General features: G+C 44.4%; 1 long non-coding RNA gene across 1 annotated transcript in view; it reads left to right on the top strand.

The window, feature by feature from the left end:
* LOC129634211 (uncharacterized) overlaps positions 1-13,744 on the top strand; it is a 40,086-nt gene extending 26,342 nt beyond the window's left edge. The window contains exons 2-3 of the long non-coding RNA XR_008705476.1: positions 6,097-6,165; positions 13,074-13,744. This is a non-coding gene — a long non-coding RNA (uncharacterized LOC129634211). The remainder of the gene's footprint in view (positions 1-6,096; positions 6,166-13,073) is intronic.
* Positions 13,745-14,091: the final 347 nt, after the last annotated feature.

Below are 14,091 nucleotides of genomic sequence, written 5' to 3' on the forward strand. Positions count from 1 at the left end.
GATGGACGGAAATCTTACATTTAAGATGCACGGCGAGTCTGTAGCAGGATAAATAAAAATGAATTCATGCCTGACACATCAAAGTAACACCGCTGGAGACCAAAAACAAAGCGGAAGCATAAAAGCAGCCTTTTATTTATTCACTCACGTATAAAAGAGAGATTTTTTTTTTTTGAACACCTACTATGTGTCAGGCACTCATGTAGACGCTCGGGATGCATCCATGGAAAAATACACAGAGTTCTTGCTCATTCTCACAGGGGACGGAGATAATGAATAAGCATAAGTAAGTAAATTTTACAGTGTGTTAGAAACTGATGGACGTGCCAAGGGAAAAAAAGAAGAAAAAAGGGGATTTGGAAAATGTGTGTGGTGGGGAGGAGCTGGGGCAGAGTGTAATATTAAATAAAATGTCAGGGGAGGCCTCTCTGAGAAGGCGAAGTTTGAGCAAAGACTTGAAGAGAAGAGGGAGTTAGTGAGACGATGGAGGAGGAGACATTTCAAGCAGAGGAAACAGCCAAGGGCTCCCTTGTCTGCAGAGCTTCTTGTATGAAGTATCTGTTCAAAGTTTTTCATCCAATATTTTAATTACGTTGTTCATGCTCTTATTAAATTCTGTTAAAGTCCCTTATCAGACTGTGAGTTGCAAGTCTGTTCTCCCAGACTGGCTTGCCTGTCCGTTGTCTTAACGGGTCATTTGAAAGGTGGATATTCATTTTGATAACACCCATTTTTACCATTTTGCGTTTTGTGACAGTGTGGGTCTTATTAAGAGCTCTTTGCCGAGTACTTCCCAGGTGGTACAGTGGATTTGAATCTGACTGCCGATGAAGAGGACACAGGTTCAGTCCCTGGACCCGGAAGATTCCAGGTGCTATGGGACAAACTAAGCCTGTGTGCCACAGACACAGAGCCCGCACCCCAGAACCTGTGCTCCACAGCCAGAGAAGCCACCACCACGAGAAGCTGTTCACGGCAGCAACGACCCAGGGCCACCAAAAATAAAGAGATAAAATTCAAAGAATTTAAACACCCTTTGCCTACCTCCAGGGCACAAATCATTTATCTCCATTTCCTAGAAGTTTTATATTTTTGGTTTTTATGTTTGGGTCTGTGATCCATTTCAAAATCACTTTTGTGTGTGATGTGAGGTAGGGGTTGAGGTTCGTATTTTTATGTATGCCTATCAATATTTGTTTTAAAGACTTTCCTTCTCCCTAAGGTTCACCGTGCACATTTTTTAAAAAAATCAATTGGCCATACATACCTGGATCTTTTTCTAGGTTCTCTATTCTGTCCCATTGATTTAGATATTTGTCCTCACACCAGTAGCATGCTATTGCTTCACAGTAGGGCTTAAAATTCAGTGGTATAAATCCTCCTTCTCTGTTCTTTTTCGAAATTGCTTTGGCTATTCGTGGTCCTTGAATTGCCATGTAAATTTTAGAACTGCCTTGTCAATTGCCACAAAAAGACCAGTGTGATTATAATTGAGATTTGCACTGAATCCATAGATTGTTGAGGGCAAAATTGATATCTAACCATTTAGAATCTTTGGATCCCTGAACAAGATATATCTTTTTATTTCTTCATAACATCCTTTAGTTTCTCTCTTATTTTTCTTTTTAATTTCAGTGTTTTATAGCTTTTAGGGTACAGGTCTGGTATATATTGTGTGACATTTATCCCTAGGCATTCATGTATTTTATGCTATCATAAACTGTATTGTTTGTTAAGGCTTTTTTTTCAAAACAAACAACTTTTTATTGACGTAGAATTATTTTTGGCAGTCTTGACCACATGTTTATTCTGTTTATATTAACGATTTCCTAAAACTCACTATGAGGTAGGTATCTATTGTTACATTTTAAAAGTAACCCAAAACATAGTGACTTAAAACAACAAAATTTATTAACAATTTCTGAGCATCAGGAATCCATGAACTGAGTGGTTCAGGCTCAAGGCTTCTCACAAGGTCACAGTCAAGCGATTGTCTAGACCTGTAATATCTAAAGCTTTTACTTAGGCGGCATGTACTTTTGGTGTGTTTTTGTTTTTGTTTAATTTAAGGATAATTGCTTTACAATATTGTGTTGGTTTCCACCATCCATCAACCTGAATCAGCCACAGATACACGTACGTCCCCGCCCTCTCGAACATCCCCCCACCTCCCACCCCTCTAAGTTGTTACAGGGTCCCAGTTTGAGTTCTGTGAGTTACACAACGAATTCCCACTGGCTATCTGCTTCACGTGTGGTAGTATGTATGTTCCCACACTACTCTCGCCAACTAACATACAGTTGGTTTACAATGTTGTGTTAGTTTCAGGCATACAGCAAAGTGATTTAGTTTATGTATCTGTATATTCATATATATATGCATATATATATATATATATATACATTCTTTATATGTACACATATATATTAAGTCACTTCGGTCGTGTCCGACTCTCTGAGACCCCATAGACGGCAGCCTATGGGGTCTATATATAGCCTATATATATAAATATGTATATATACATATATATATATTTATATACATATATATAGTATATAACATTTATATACATTTATATATACATAAAAAGAATATATATTCTTTTTTAGACACTTAGAATATCAGAAGACATGTATACCCTTTACTCACCTTTTCTAATGATAATGCCTAAGTCGTGGACCAATTAAGAAAACCAAGATATTAACATTGATAAAATACTATTAACTAAACTACAAATTTTATTTGGATTTTACCACTTTTTCACAAAGTGAAACTCCGGAGCGCAGTTCAGGATCCCACACTGCTCCTAGCTGGCACGTCCTTAGTCCCCTACAGTCTGTGCAATTGTTCAGTATTTCCATCAGTCAGGACTTGGCACCCTTGAAGAGCAGTGGTCAGGTGTTTTCTGGACTGTCCCTTGATTTGTGTTGTGTCATGCCTTCTCATAGTGATCTGAGGTTCTGCATCATCAAGAGAAATACCGCAGGAGTAACCTGTGCCATATCAGGGAGCCCTCGACGTTATCATGTCTTATTTCTTGTGACGGGAACTTTCATCATTTTGTAAACATGGTGTCTGTCAGGTTCCTCCATTGTGTAGCCACTATTTTTCTTTTTGTAATAGAGCAGGGAGATACTTCGAGGCAATGCAAAGGTTCTGTTTCTTCTTAAACTTTCTCCCACTAATTTTGGCATCCATTGGTGTATTTTGCCTCCATGATATCTATGAAATTCTAATGGCAATTTTTTGATTTCCCCTTATTCCTTTTTACATGAATTAATTGGACTTCTATAAATAGGTATCATTCCTTTTCATTTCACTTCAGTGATAGTCCTTTTCATATAATTTCATTTATTTATCTATTACATTATTAATTTATATTTGTTCAGACTAAAATATATTCAGTTTATTATTTGGGTTAGAATCCAATACTTGTTGTCATTCAGTCACTCATTCATACCCGACTCTTTGAGAACCCGTGGACTGCAGCACACCAGGCTTCCCTGTTCATCACCATCTCTCGGAGTTTGCTCAAACTCATGTCTGTTGAGTTGGTGATGCCATCCAACTATCTCATCCTCTGTCACCCCCTTCTCTCCTGCCCTCGGTCTTTCCCAGCATCAGGGTCTTTTCCAATGAGTTGGCTCTTCACATCAGGTGCCCAAAGTACTAGAGCTTCAGCTTCAGTATCAATCTTTCCAAAGAATATTCAGGGTTGATTTCCTTTAAGACTGACTGGTTTGATCTCCTTGCAGTCCAAGGGACTCTCAAGAGTCTTCTCCAGTACCACAGTTTGAAAGCATCAATTCTTTCACACTCAGCCTTCTTTATGCTCCAAATCTCACTTCTATACATGACTACTGGAAAAATCACAGCTTTGACTATATGGAGCTTTATCAGGAAAGTAATATGTCTGCTTCTTAAAATGCTGTCTAGGTTTGTCATAACTTTTCTTACAAGGAGCCTTTTAATTTCATGGCTGCAATCACCATCTGCAGTGATTTTGGAGCCGGAGAAAATAAAGTTTGTCACTCTTTCCATTGTTTCCCCATCTATGTGCCATGAAATGATGGGACCGGGTGCCATGATCTTCGTTTTTGAATCCTGAGCTTTAAGCCAGCTTTTTTACTCTCCTCTTTCGCTTTCATCAAGAGGCTCTTTAGTTCTTCACTTTTTGCCATAAGAGTGGTGTCATCTGCATATCTGAGATTATTGATATTTCTCCCGCCAATCTTGATTCCAGCTTGTGCTTCATCCAGCATGGCATTTTGCATGATGCACTCTGCATAGAAGTTAAATAAGCAGGGAGACAATACACAGCCTTGACGTACTCCTTTCCCAGTTTGAACCAGTCCATTGTTTCATGTCCAGTTCTAACTGTTGCTTCTTGACCTGCATACAGGTTTCTCAGGAGACATGTAGGGTGGTCTGATATTCCCATCTCTTTAAGAATTTTCCAGTTTGTTGCAATCCAGGCAGTCTCTTGCTTTTTCTATGATCCAATGGATGTTGGCATTGGATCCTCTGCTTTTTCTAAATCCAGCTTGTACATCCAGAAGTTCTCAGTTCATGTGCTGTTGAAGCCTAGCTTGAAGGATTTTGAGTATTACCTTGGTAGCATGTGAAATGAGTGCAATTGTGTGGTTGTTTGAGCATCTTTGACATCGCCCTTCTTTGGAACTGGAACGAAAACTGACATTTTCCAGTCCTGTGGTCACTGCTGAGTTTTCCAAATTTTCTGGCATATTGAGTGCAGCACTTTGATAGCATCCTCTTTTAGGATTTGAAATAGCTTAGTTGGAATTCCATTACTTCCACTAGCTTTGCTTGTAGTGATACTTCCTAAGGCCCACTTGACTTCACACTCCAGGATGTCCAGTTCTAGGTAAGTGATCACACCATCGAGGTTATCTGGGCTATTAAGATCTTTTTTGTATAATTCTTCTGTGTATTCTTTATATCTTCTGCTTCTGTTAGGTCCATACCATTTCGGTCCTTTACTGTACCCATCTTTGCATGAAATGTTCCCTTGGTATCTCTAATTTTCTTGAAGACATCACTGGTCCTTCCCATTCTGTTGTTTTCCTCTAGAATCCAATGCTCTCATGGTCATTCTGTTTCTAATATTGTTACAGCGTTGGCCATTGGGAGCTCTTTCAGACTGGCTCCTGTGCCTTTTCAATATTCCCTCATTCTTTTGCTTTTCGTTTATATAATTCATTTATAATACAGCATTTTAAAATTTCACTTACCAACTTTTTTTGATAGTATGTGAACATACAATTGATTTTTGAATATTTAAAATAGGTTTCTATAAGCAGCATATGGAGTCTTCCTTAGTGACTCAGATGGTAAAGAATCTACCCTCAATGCAGGAGACCTGAGTTCAATCCCTGGGTCGAGAAGCTTCCCTGGAGAAGGAAATGGCTACCGACTCCAGTATTCTTGCCTGGACAATTCCATGGACAGAGGAGCCTGGCGGCTACAGCCCACGGGGTCGCAAAGAGCCAGACCCGGCTGAGCGGCTAATATGTTCACTTTGAAGCGACGTACAGTCAAGCCTTGCTCTGTCATCCGGTGTCACAATCTCTGCGTTTTACTGAAGTGTTTGTAAATGTAAACATTTAATGTAATTATCAGAATCACTGGCTGTAGGTCTACCGTCTTTCCACTTTTTTTTTTTTCTTTTGACTGTGTTGGGTCTGCACTGCTCGGCGGCTTTTCTCCAGCTGTGGCAAGCGGGCCTACTCTCTAGATGCTGTACACAAGCTTCTCGTTGCGGTGGCTTCTCCTGTTGCAGAGCACGGCCCCCAGGGTACACGGGCTTCAGAAGTTGTGGTACACGGGCTTAGGTGCCCCAGGGCATATGGAATCTTCCCAGACCAGGGATCAGACTCATATTCTCTGCATTGGCAGGAGGACTCTTAACAACTGAGCCACCAGAGAAGCCCTATCCACTCGTTTTTTATTTGTCCCATCTGTCTTCTGTTCTTTTTTTTCCTTTCTTCTTTGCAATTAATTATGTTTTTTTAATTCCCATTCTCTCCACAGATTGATTCTCTCTACTCAATCGTATCTCTTTGTTCCAATTTTCAGAAGTAGCTGCAGAATTTAAATGTACATATCACAGTCTACCGTCAAATGCTGTACCACTTCACATATAATGTAAGTATCCTGCAATGTTCTTTCATTTAATTCCCCTGTCCTATGTACTACTGTGGTCATAGATTTTACTTTTCAATATATAATAAGCCCCAGAGTATATTGTTAATATTTTGTTTTAAATGGTCAGTTGTTTTCTAAGGAAATTAAAAGTTGAAGAAAATTTTTCTTTTAGTAAGTGTTTTTAAATGCAATTAGCAGAATAATGTTAAATATTTCATGTAAAAATTAATATTCCATACGTGTTTGTATATTTTAATGTTTAATATACAAAATGTACAGGAGGTTGATAATCAAACATTACTTCTTTCAGGGAATAAATTGAAGATTTTATTATCATTGAGATTCTATTTGAATCTGAATGAAATGAGTATACATGACATCTATAATTTAAATATATTAATTCAAGTTTTTAAATAAAACTTATGAACCGCCAGAATGCCACAAATATCACTGTGAATAATCAGCCTTAAAATGAGCTTTTGTTTGTTTTTAATTTTTTTTACATTTCTCTACATATTTGCCACTTCTAATACTCTTGCCTCTTTTTCTGTAGATCCAGATTTCTATCTAATATTATCTTCTTTCTGCTTCCTTTAATATTAACTTCCTTTAATATTTCCTGTAGTGTCAGTTTCTGCTAGGGTCTTAAAAACCTCTTTATTTTGCCTTCCATTTTGGAAAGATATTTTTGCAGAAAAGAGAATTCTGGATGAACCATTTCCTTCTCTAAAGATATTCGCCCCACTGACTTCCAGCTTGCACTGTTTCCAAAAGGAATGCTACTGGCATTTGTATATTGTTCCTCTGTAGGTCTCGTTCTTACCTGGCTGCATTTAGTATTTTCTGTTTATCTCTGAATTCAGAAAATTAATTATGATAGAGCTCAGTGTGCTTTTCTTTTTATTTATTCTACTTCATATTCACTGAGCTCAGATTTGTATATTTATAGTTTTTATCAAATTGGGATGTGGCATTTCAGCTAGGCTTCCCAGAAGGAGCACTTCTGTCTTTGAGAATAAAGGCCAACTGATTATTATTAATGACCCTAATAACCACTTTTCTTAGGATGCTGTCCAGAAGTCCAAACAAGCAAATCTCAGTTTGATGCTAACGATGCTGTGATGTGGGTTGAATTCTGGTGAGCATCTGAGGTTCTCTCACTTCCTTGGAGACTCGACACATCACCACCACTGCCTTTGGGCTTGGCCGTGGTGATGGATAAGGCATCCCAGGTGGCTCAGTGGTAAAGAACCCGCCTGCCAATGCAGGAGACACAGGAGAGGCAGGTTCCATCCCTGGGTCGGGAAGATCCCCTGGAGGAGATAATGGCAACCCACTCTCGTATTCTTGCCTGGAGAATCCCATGGACAGAGGAGCCTGGAGGGCTTCTCTCTATGGGGTACCAGAGAGTCGCACTCAACTGCACACACGTGCACAACTGGTGATGGATATACCACGTGCTACCCAGGATGCAGGAAGGGCACCCGTCCTTTAGAAGAGGGAAGCAGTCTGTTTGAGCTTGCTGAGTGGACCTCCTATGCAGCCCCAACTGCCTGGCAGGTCAAAGGGTAAGGGAGGAGAGTGGGTCTGCACTGTCTCTGGGGTCTTCATCCCCGTAGGATCCACATGGCTGGGCACACATCCCCAGGAGGCCGGCACGGCTCAGCACCAACCTCTCCTGGTCACCCATCCTTCCCCATCCTCAACACGACATTTGCAGCTATTCTGTTACCTCTCCCAGGCACTGGCCCAAACATCGAACTCACAAACTCAACCCTTCCTCCTCCTTTTCGATGAGAAACCACTCGTGGAGGGCTCCTGTTGGAGGACAGGGGCTGTTACACGGCAGCCTTGAGAACACCAAGGGTCAGACCTTCCTCAGCCCTCCACTTTGCCCTTCCCACCAGGCCGGCCCCCCAGCCCACTCCCCCTCATCTGTCCTTCTCCCACCCTGGCTGTCACCCGCCCCTCCAGGAATTTTCCTCCCCAGAGAACCAGGTCTGGAACGAGGGCGAGGCAAATGAGGTACTCCCTTCATGCAGAATTCAAGGAAACACCAAAAAGCTCAGCAATGAAGATTAGTTGCATTTAAGACAATAATTTTTAAGTCAAAAGTAATGCAGATACAGCTCAATCACAACAGCAAAATAAACAGCCCAATTCAAAAATGGGCAAAGGAACTGAATGGACATTATGCCAGAGAAGTTACAGAAATGGCGAAGCAGCACATGAAGAGATGTTCCGCATCAGTAGTCACTGGGGAGACACAAGTCAAAACCACAGTGAGATACCACCTCACACCCGTCGGGCTGGCTAATTTTTTTTTTTTTTTAATGAAAAGAACAAGTGTTGGAAGGATGTAGAGAAACTGAAATCCTTGTGCATTGCTGATGGGAATAAGAAACAGAGCATCTACCATGGAAAACAGTTTTGCCCGGCCTCAAAGAGCTAAACGCAGAATTACCATATAATCCAGGAATTCTGCTCTTAAAGAATTGAAGCCAGGGACTCAAGAAAATCTTTGCACAACAATGTTCATAGCAGCACTATTCACAATAGCCGAAGGGTGGAAATAAACCCCAAAGTTCATCAACCTATGAATGGATAAACAAGATGTGGCCTATCCACTGAGTAACGAAATGTTACTCAGTCTTAAAAAGGAAGTCAATTCTGGTACTCTTACAACACAGACGAACCCTGAGGACAGTACGCTGAGTGAAACGTCAATAACAAAAGAACAAATAGTTCGGACTGTACTTCCATGAGTTCCCTAGAGTAGTCAAATCCATGGAGACAGATAGTAGAAGGGTAGCTTCCAATAAGCTGGGCGAGGGAGAAAGGGGAGTTTGTGTGTAATAGGGACAGAGCTTCAGCTGGGGAAGTAAGAAATTTCTGGGGATGGATGGTGGTGAGAGTTGCACAAATGTGAATGTATTTAACGGGCTGCCCATGTGGCTCAAGGACAAAGAATCCGCCTGCCGATGCAGGAGACATAGGAGACGCAGGTTGGATCCCTGAGTCAGGAAGATTGCCTAGAGGGGGAAGTGACTACCCACTCCAGTATTCTTGCCTGGAAAATTCCATGGACAGAGGAGCCTAGTGGGCTACAGTCCATGGGGTCGCAAAGAGGACACAGCAACTGAGAACACACGCAGTTGAATGTATTTAATACCATTGAAGTGTACACCTAAATATGGTTGCAAATGATGAGTTTTGTGTTATGTATATTTGACCGTAACTTAGACAAAAAATAATGGGAAAAAATCCCTGATGAACAAAATACCAAAATTTAAAATAAAGACAAGATCTGTGCTAGGCCAATCCTTATGAGAACCTGAGTGAGACAGAACCAGACTAACCCTGTCTTCACTTTAAATTTTGGTATTTTGTTCATCACAGTCTTTTTTGATTACTTCTATTTTGTTAAATACTGCAGTAAAATGTGAATTATCTGGGTCACTGGTACTGAGGATGCTTCCTGAGATTTTGCATGTCGTCCCGGTGCCTCAACTGCCATCTGGCCCTAAGGTATTCCGTTTAAGCTACTGAAAAGATGAAATCTCCCCCAGTCCTCCCACAGCGAATCAACCTCGGCAACTTCATCCCGCCCCCGGAAGAGCCCACGGCCACTTCCCTTCTGGCCACTGGATCTGGGCCAACCCCTCTTTCTCTCTTTGTATCCCCCACCACCAACACACCACAGAATAAAACCAAAGGCCTCTTGGAATATCGCCAGACAAAAATACTGGAGTGGGTTGCCATGCCCTCCTCCAGGGGATCTTCTTGACCCCAGAATCAAACCCAAATCTCTTATGTTTCCTGTATTGGCAGGAGGAGGTTCTTTACCACTAGTGCCAGCTAGGAAGCCCTCTTGGCATATTTTCCAGCCTTAAGAAGGAAGAAAGGACTTCCCTAATGGTCCAGTGGTTGAGGATCCACCTTGCAAAACAGGGGACACAGGTGTGCTCAGGTTCAGTCCCTGGTTGTGGAAATAGTATCCCCGAAGCCACGGAGCAACTAAACCTGAGCACCGAAAACTGCTAAGCGCACGAGCTGCAACTAAGACCCGAGGCAGCCAAACAAGTGAAAAAATAAATACAACTTTTTAAAAAAAGGAAGGAAGATCTGACTTATCCTATCACCTGGCCAAACACTGAGAACATTAAGTGAAATAAGTAAGACAAAAGGACAAAGAGCATATGATTCCACACTTATGAGGTACTCGGAGCAGTCAGATTCACAGAGACAGGACTTTAGGGTGGGTGCCAGGGGGAAGCGGGGGTGGGGGTTGTTTAATGGGGACAGAGTTTCAGTTGGGAAAGATCAAAGAGTTCTAGAAACGGATGGTGGTCACGGTTGTACAATGATGTGAAATGTACTTAACACCACTTCACTATACACTTCAAGATTATTAAAATGGTAAATAATATGCTATGTAGATTTTTCCAAGGAGCAAGCATGTTTTAATTTCATGGCTGCAATCACCATCCGCAGTGATTTTAGAGCCCAAGAAAATAAAATCTGTCACTGTTTCCACTTTTTCCCCTTCTATTTGCCATGAAGTGATGGGACCGGATGCCATGATCTTAGTTTTTTGAATGTTGAGTTTTAAGCCAGCTTTTTCACTCTCCTTGGAAGGGAAGTTATGATAAACCTAGACAGCATATTAAGAGGCAGAGACATTGCCGACAAAAGTTTGTATAGTCAAATCTACGGTTTTTCCAATAGTCATGTACAGATATGAGAGTTGGACCATAAAGAAGGCTGAGTGCCAAAGAATTGATGCTTTCGAACTGTGGTGCTGGAGAAGACTCTTGAGAGTCCTTTGGACAGCAAGGAGATCGAACCAGTCCATCCTAAAGGAAACTAACCCTGAATATACATTGGAAGGACTGGTGCTGAAGCTGAAGCTCCAATACTTTGGCCACTGGAGGCAAAGAGCAGACTCGTTGGAAAAGACCCTGATGCTGGGAAAGACTGAAGGCAAAAGGAGATGGGGAAGACAGAAGATGAGATAATGGGATGGCATCACCAACTCAATGGATGTGAGTTTGAGTAAACTCCGGGAGATAGTGAAGGACAGGGAAGCCTGGCAAGCTACAGTCCATGGGGTCACAAAGTGTTGGACACAACTTAGTGACTAAACAAGAACAACAGAGTAGATTTTACAATCTTTTTTTTTAAGCTGTAAAACAAGACAAAACAAGAGTGGCCTCCTGGTCTCTCTGGGGTAGTCTGACACAATGAACATTCATGATGGAGCTCCCTTCCTCCCTTTGTCTTCTGAGCTCTGTGGACCAAAGTCGCGTCTCATCTGGCCAGAGGCCATTTCTTGTAAAACAGCACAGATAAATATTTTCTACCTCAGCCTGGGTAAGAGAATATAAATAGAAAAAATCCAGTGTGATTTTTAAAGTCATTATGTTTTGTTCCCCAATCTTTCCGACTCTCGTATTGTCTTGCGAGCGTGCGCGCTCAGTCGCGACCGAGTCTTTCAACCTTCTTTAATTGGGAAAATGCACCTGGGACCACTCCTCCAGCCTTGGCCGTGATTCCCTCACTCGTCCCAGCTCCCCTGGGACTGCACACCGTCCTCGCGCAAGAGATGCCCTTGGCGTCTGTGCTCACCATCCTAACAACGCACACGGGCGCTGCATCAGGGCACGTGCATGATCTCCATCTGAGGGATGGGGACAGGAGCCCAGAGGGGCCAAGTGACTTGTCCAAGGTCACACAGCTAGCCTAACCTTGGGCTGTGGGCTCTGGCCCTGCCTCCCCCACCACACCTCCACCCTCTAAGACATAAGACAGGTCCTTGCGCATCTTAACAACACCCACGGACCTGCTTCAAGCCTCTCTCCCCACCAGGCTCCCCAGCCCCACAACAATTACCGCATGAAAACCAGAGTCCACCCCCCCCAAGCGTAGCGCAGCCAGGACCAACCAGTCCTCTGGGGACCCAGTTTCCTCTTGCAAATGAGGTTGGGGAAAGTTGGGGGCATTGTGGCCAGGGGTACAAACCCTGATAACGAGGCTCAATGGGCGCCCCCCCAGCCCCCCAAGATGTTTCTGCCTGAGGCTGGGGGTGGCGCCTTGGCCAGAACAAGTTCCTGGGCCGGCCTTTCCCAGAGGGCTCCCATCTCTGCTTGGTATGCGAGGGGGGTCCGAGCTGGGGTCCAGCCGCCTTCCCAGGCCATTCAAGTCAACTCCCGCAAAGGCTTTTTGTTGTTATTACCACCCTCCGCCATTGCCAGGGGCCGTTTTTGTCTTCCCAAATGGGAAAGTATCTTTTACTTTTCTCTTTTGACACTGACTATTTGGCCTAAAGCAGGGACCAATTAAACTAATTAATCCCCAGGCGCTTTGCCGGAGGAGCAGCCCGGCTCTCACACTCGGGTCATTCCCGGGGGAGAGGGCGAACTCCAGCATCCTTTGTGTGCCTCTGACCTTTGGGCCGGACAGGCCTTGGCATGGCCTCCCCGGGCCTCCCCGCCTCCCCCACCTGCCACTTCGGGGGGCACCCGGCTCTCCCAGCACCTCCCACATCTCCACCTGGGGTTCAAGCCAGGCTGCAGCCCCCAGAGGGGGCCGCCTCCCCTCTCCCACGCACAATTAACACTTTGTCTAGGAAGGGGGAAAAACGTATCCGCAAGTCAGGGAACCCACAGTCAGCTGAAAAGAGGGTGCTCGAGGTGGAGTCCAGAGACCCCCCGGGGTGCCCCTGGCAGGGGCGCCAATCCTGCCAGGCAGATCAGCCCCCAGTTAACGGGTCCCTGGTCAAACGCGTTTTCCTCCTGGAGGACAGCAGAATTTCTTTGGCTCCGACAGCGAGGAGCAGCTGTCCACACTGTTTACTCAAATACCATTCTGGCAATGTTCAGAATGTTTTTTTTCTCTCTTCCCTGCAGGATCTGAAACCATCCGTGGGGCTGTTGGACGCACGCGTCTACACGTGGCTTTCCAGGGTGGCGTCTTCGCCGGGCACAGAAATCCTGTTCCCTGGAGCCCTTTGCCGCGTTCCGCCGGGCCTCCCCCACCCACACTGCGCCCACCCCCGCTAATGGGCATGTTTCCGTGAACACTGAAGACGAAAAACATGCGATTTTGAATGTGTCTCTTTCATGGTCACACATTTCTTTTCATTGTGCGTTTTGGCTGAGCCACGCTTCCAATTCCCAGGGACCCTCCTGGGCTCCGCTTGCAGAGCATTTTTGCACTTCGACAGCCCCTCCCCGGTGAGCCAGAGGTCGCTGGACCCTGGATTGTGTAGGGTGTCTCTGAAAGCACTCTCAATAAAAAGCTCCGGGTCTTTGCGTCTGGTTTCCCTGTGCTGTTGGGGCTCGGGTCTGGCTGATCCAAGATTCGTTCCGCGGCCCTGCACACCCGGGTACTTCTTGAGACGCACGGGCTTCCAGAACTTTGCACAACACTGCAACCGCAAGCACTCCGGCTGAGGCCGTTTCCGGTTGCCTTCCTACAGGCCAGTTATTTCCTGGCCCGGAGGCATCTCCATGGGCCCGCACACCACCCTTGTGGGTCTCTCTTCCTCGAGATTAAGTACAGCCCCCTCGATGGGGGTGGAAGGCGGGTTCAGGGCATTCCTGGCTGGCCTCCCTGGGAGCCCCTCCCAGACCCCCACACGCTGGTCCCAGAGGCCGCTCACCGTCCAGCAAAGAGCCTGCCTGTCCTTCTGGGCCTTTCAAGTCTCCTTCCACCCACTGCTTCCCATCCTGCCAGCTGCAATCCCACAGGGTCCCAACACTCCAGGCCTTCACATATCTGACTCCTGTTGCTGCTGTAACAAGACCTCACCAACTCTGCAGCCGAAAACCACACAAACCCTTGTACTTTCGGCTGAGGAGTCCAAGTGGTCTCACCTGGCTAAAACCAAGGCGTGACCCGGGGCGGTTCTTCCTGCAGGCTCTG

Source organism: Bubalus kerabau, chromosome 19 (genome assembly GCF_029407905.1).
Source record: "Bubalus kerabau isolate K-KA32 ecotype Philippines breed swamp buffalo chromosome 19, PCC_UOA_SB_1v2, whole genome shotgun sequence".
Classification (NCBI taxonomy): domain Eukaryota; kingdom Metazoa; phylum Chordata; class Mammalia; order Artiodactyla; family Bovidae; genus Bubalus; species Bubalus kerabau.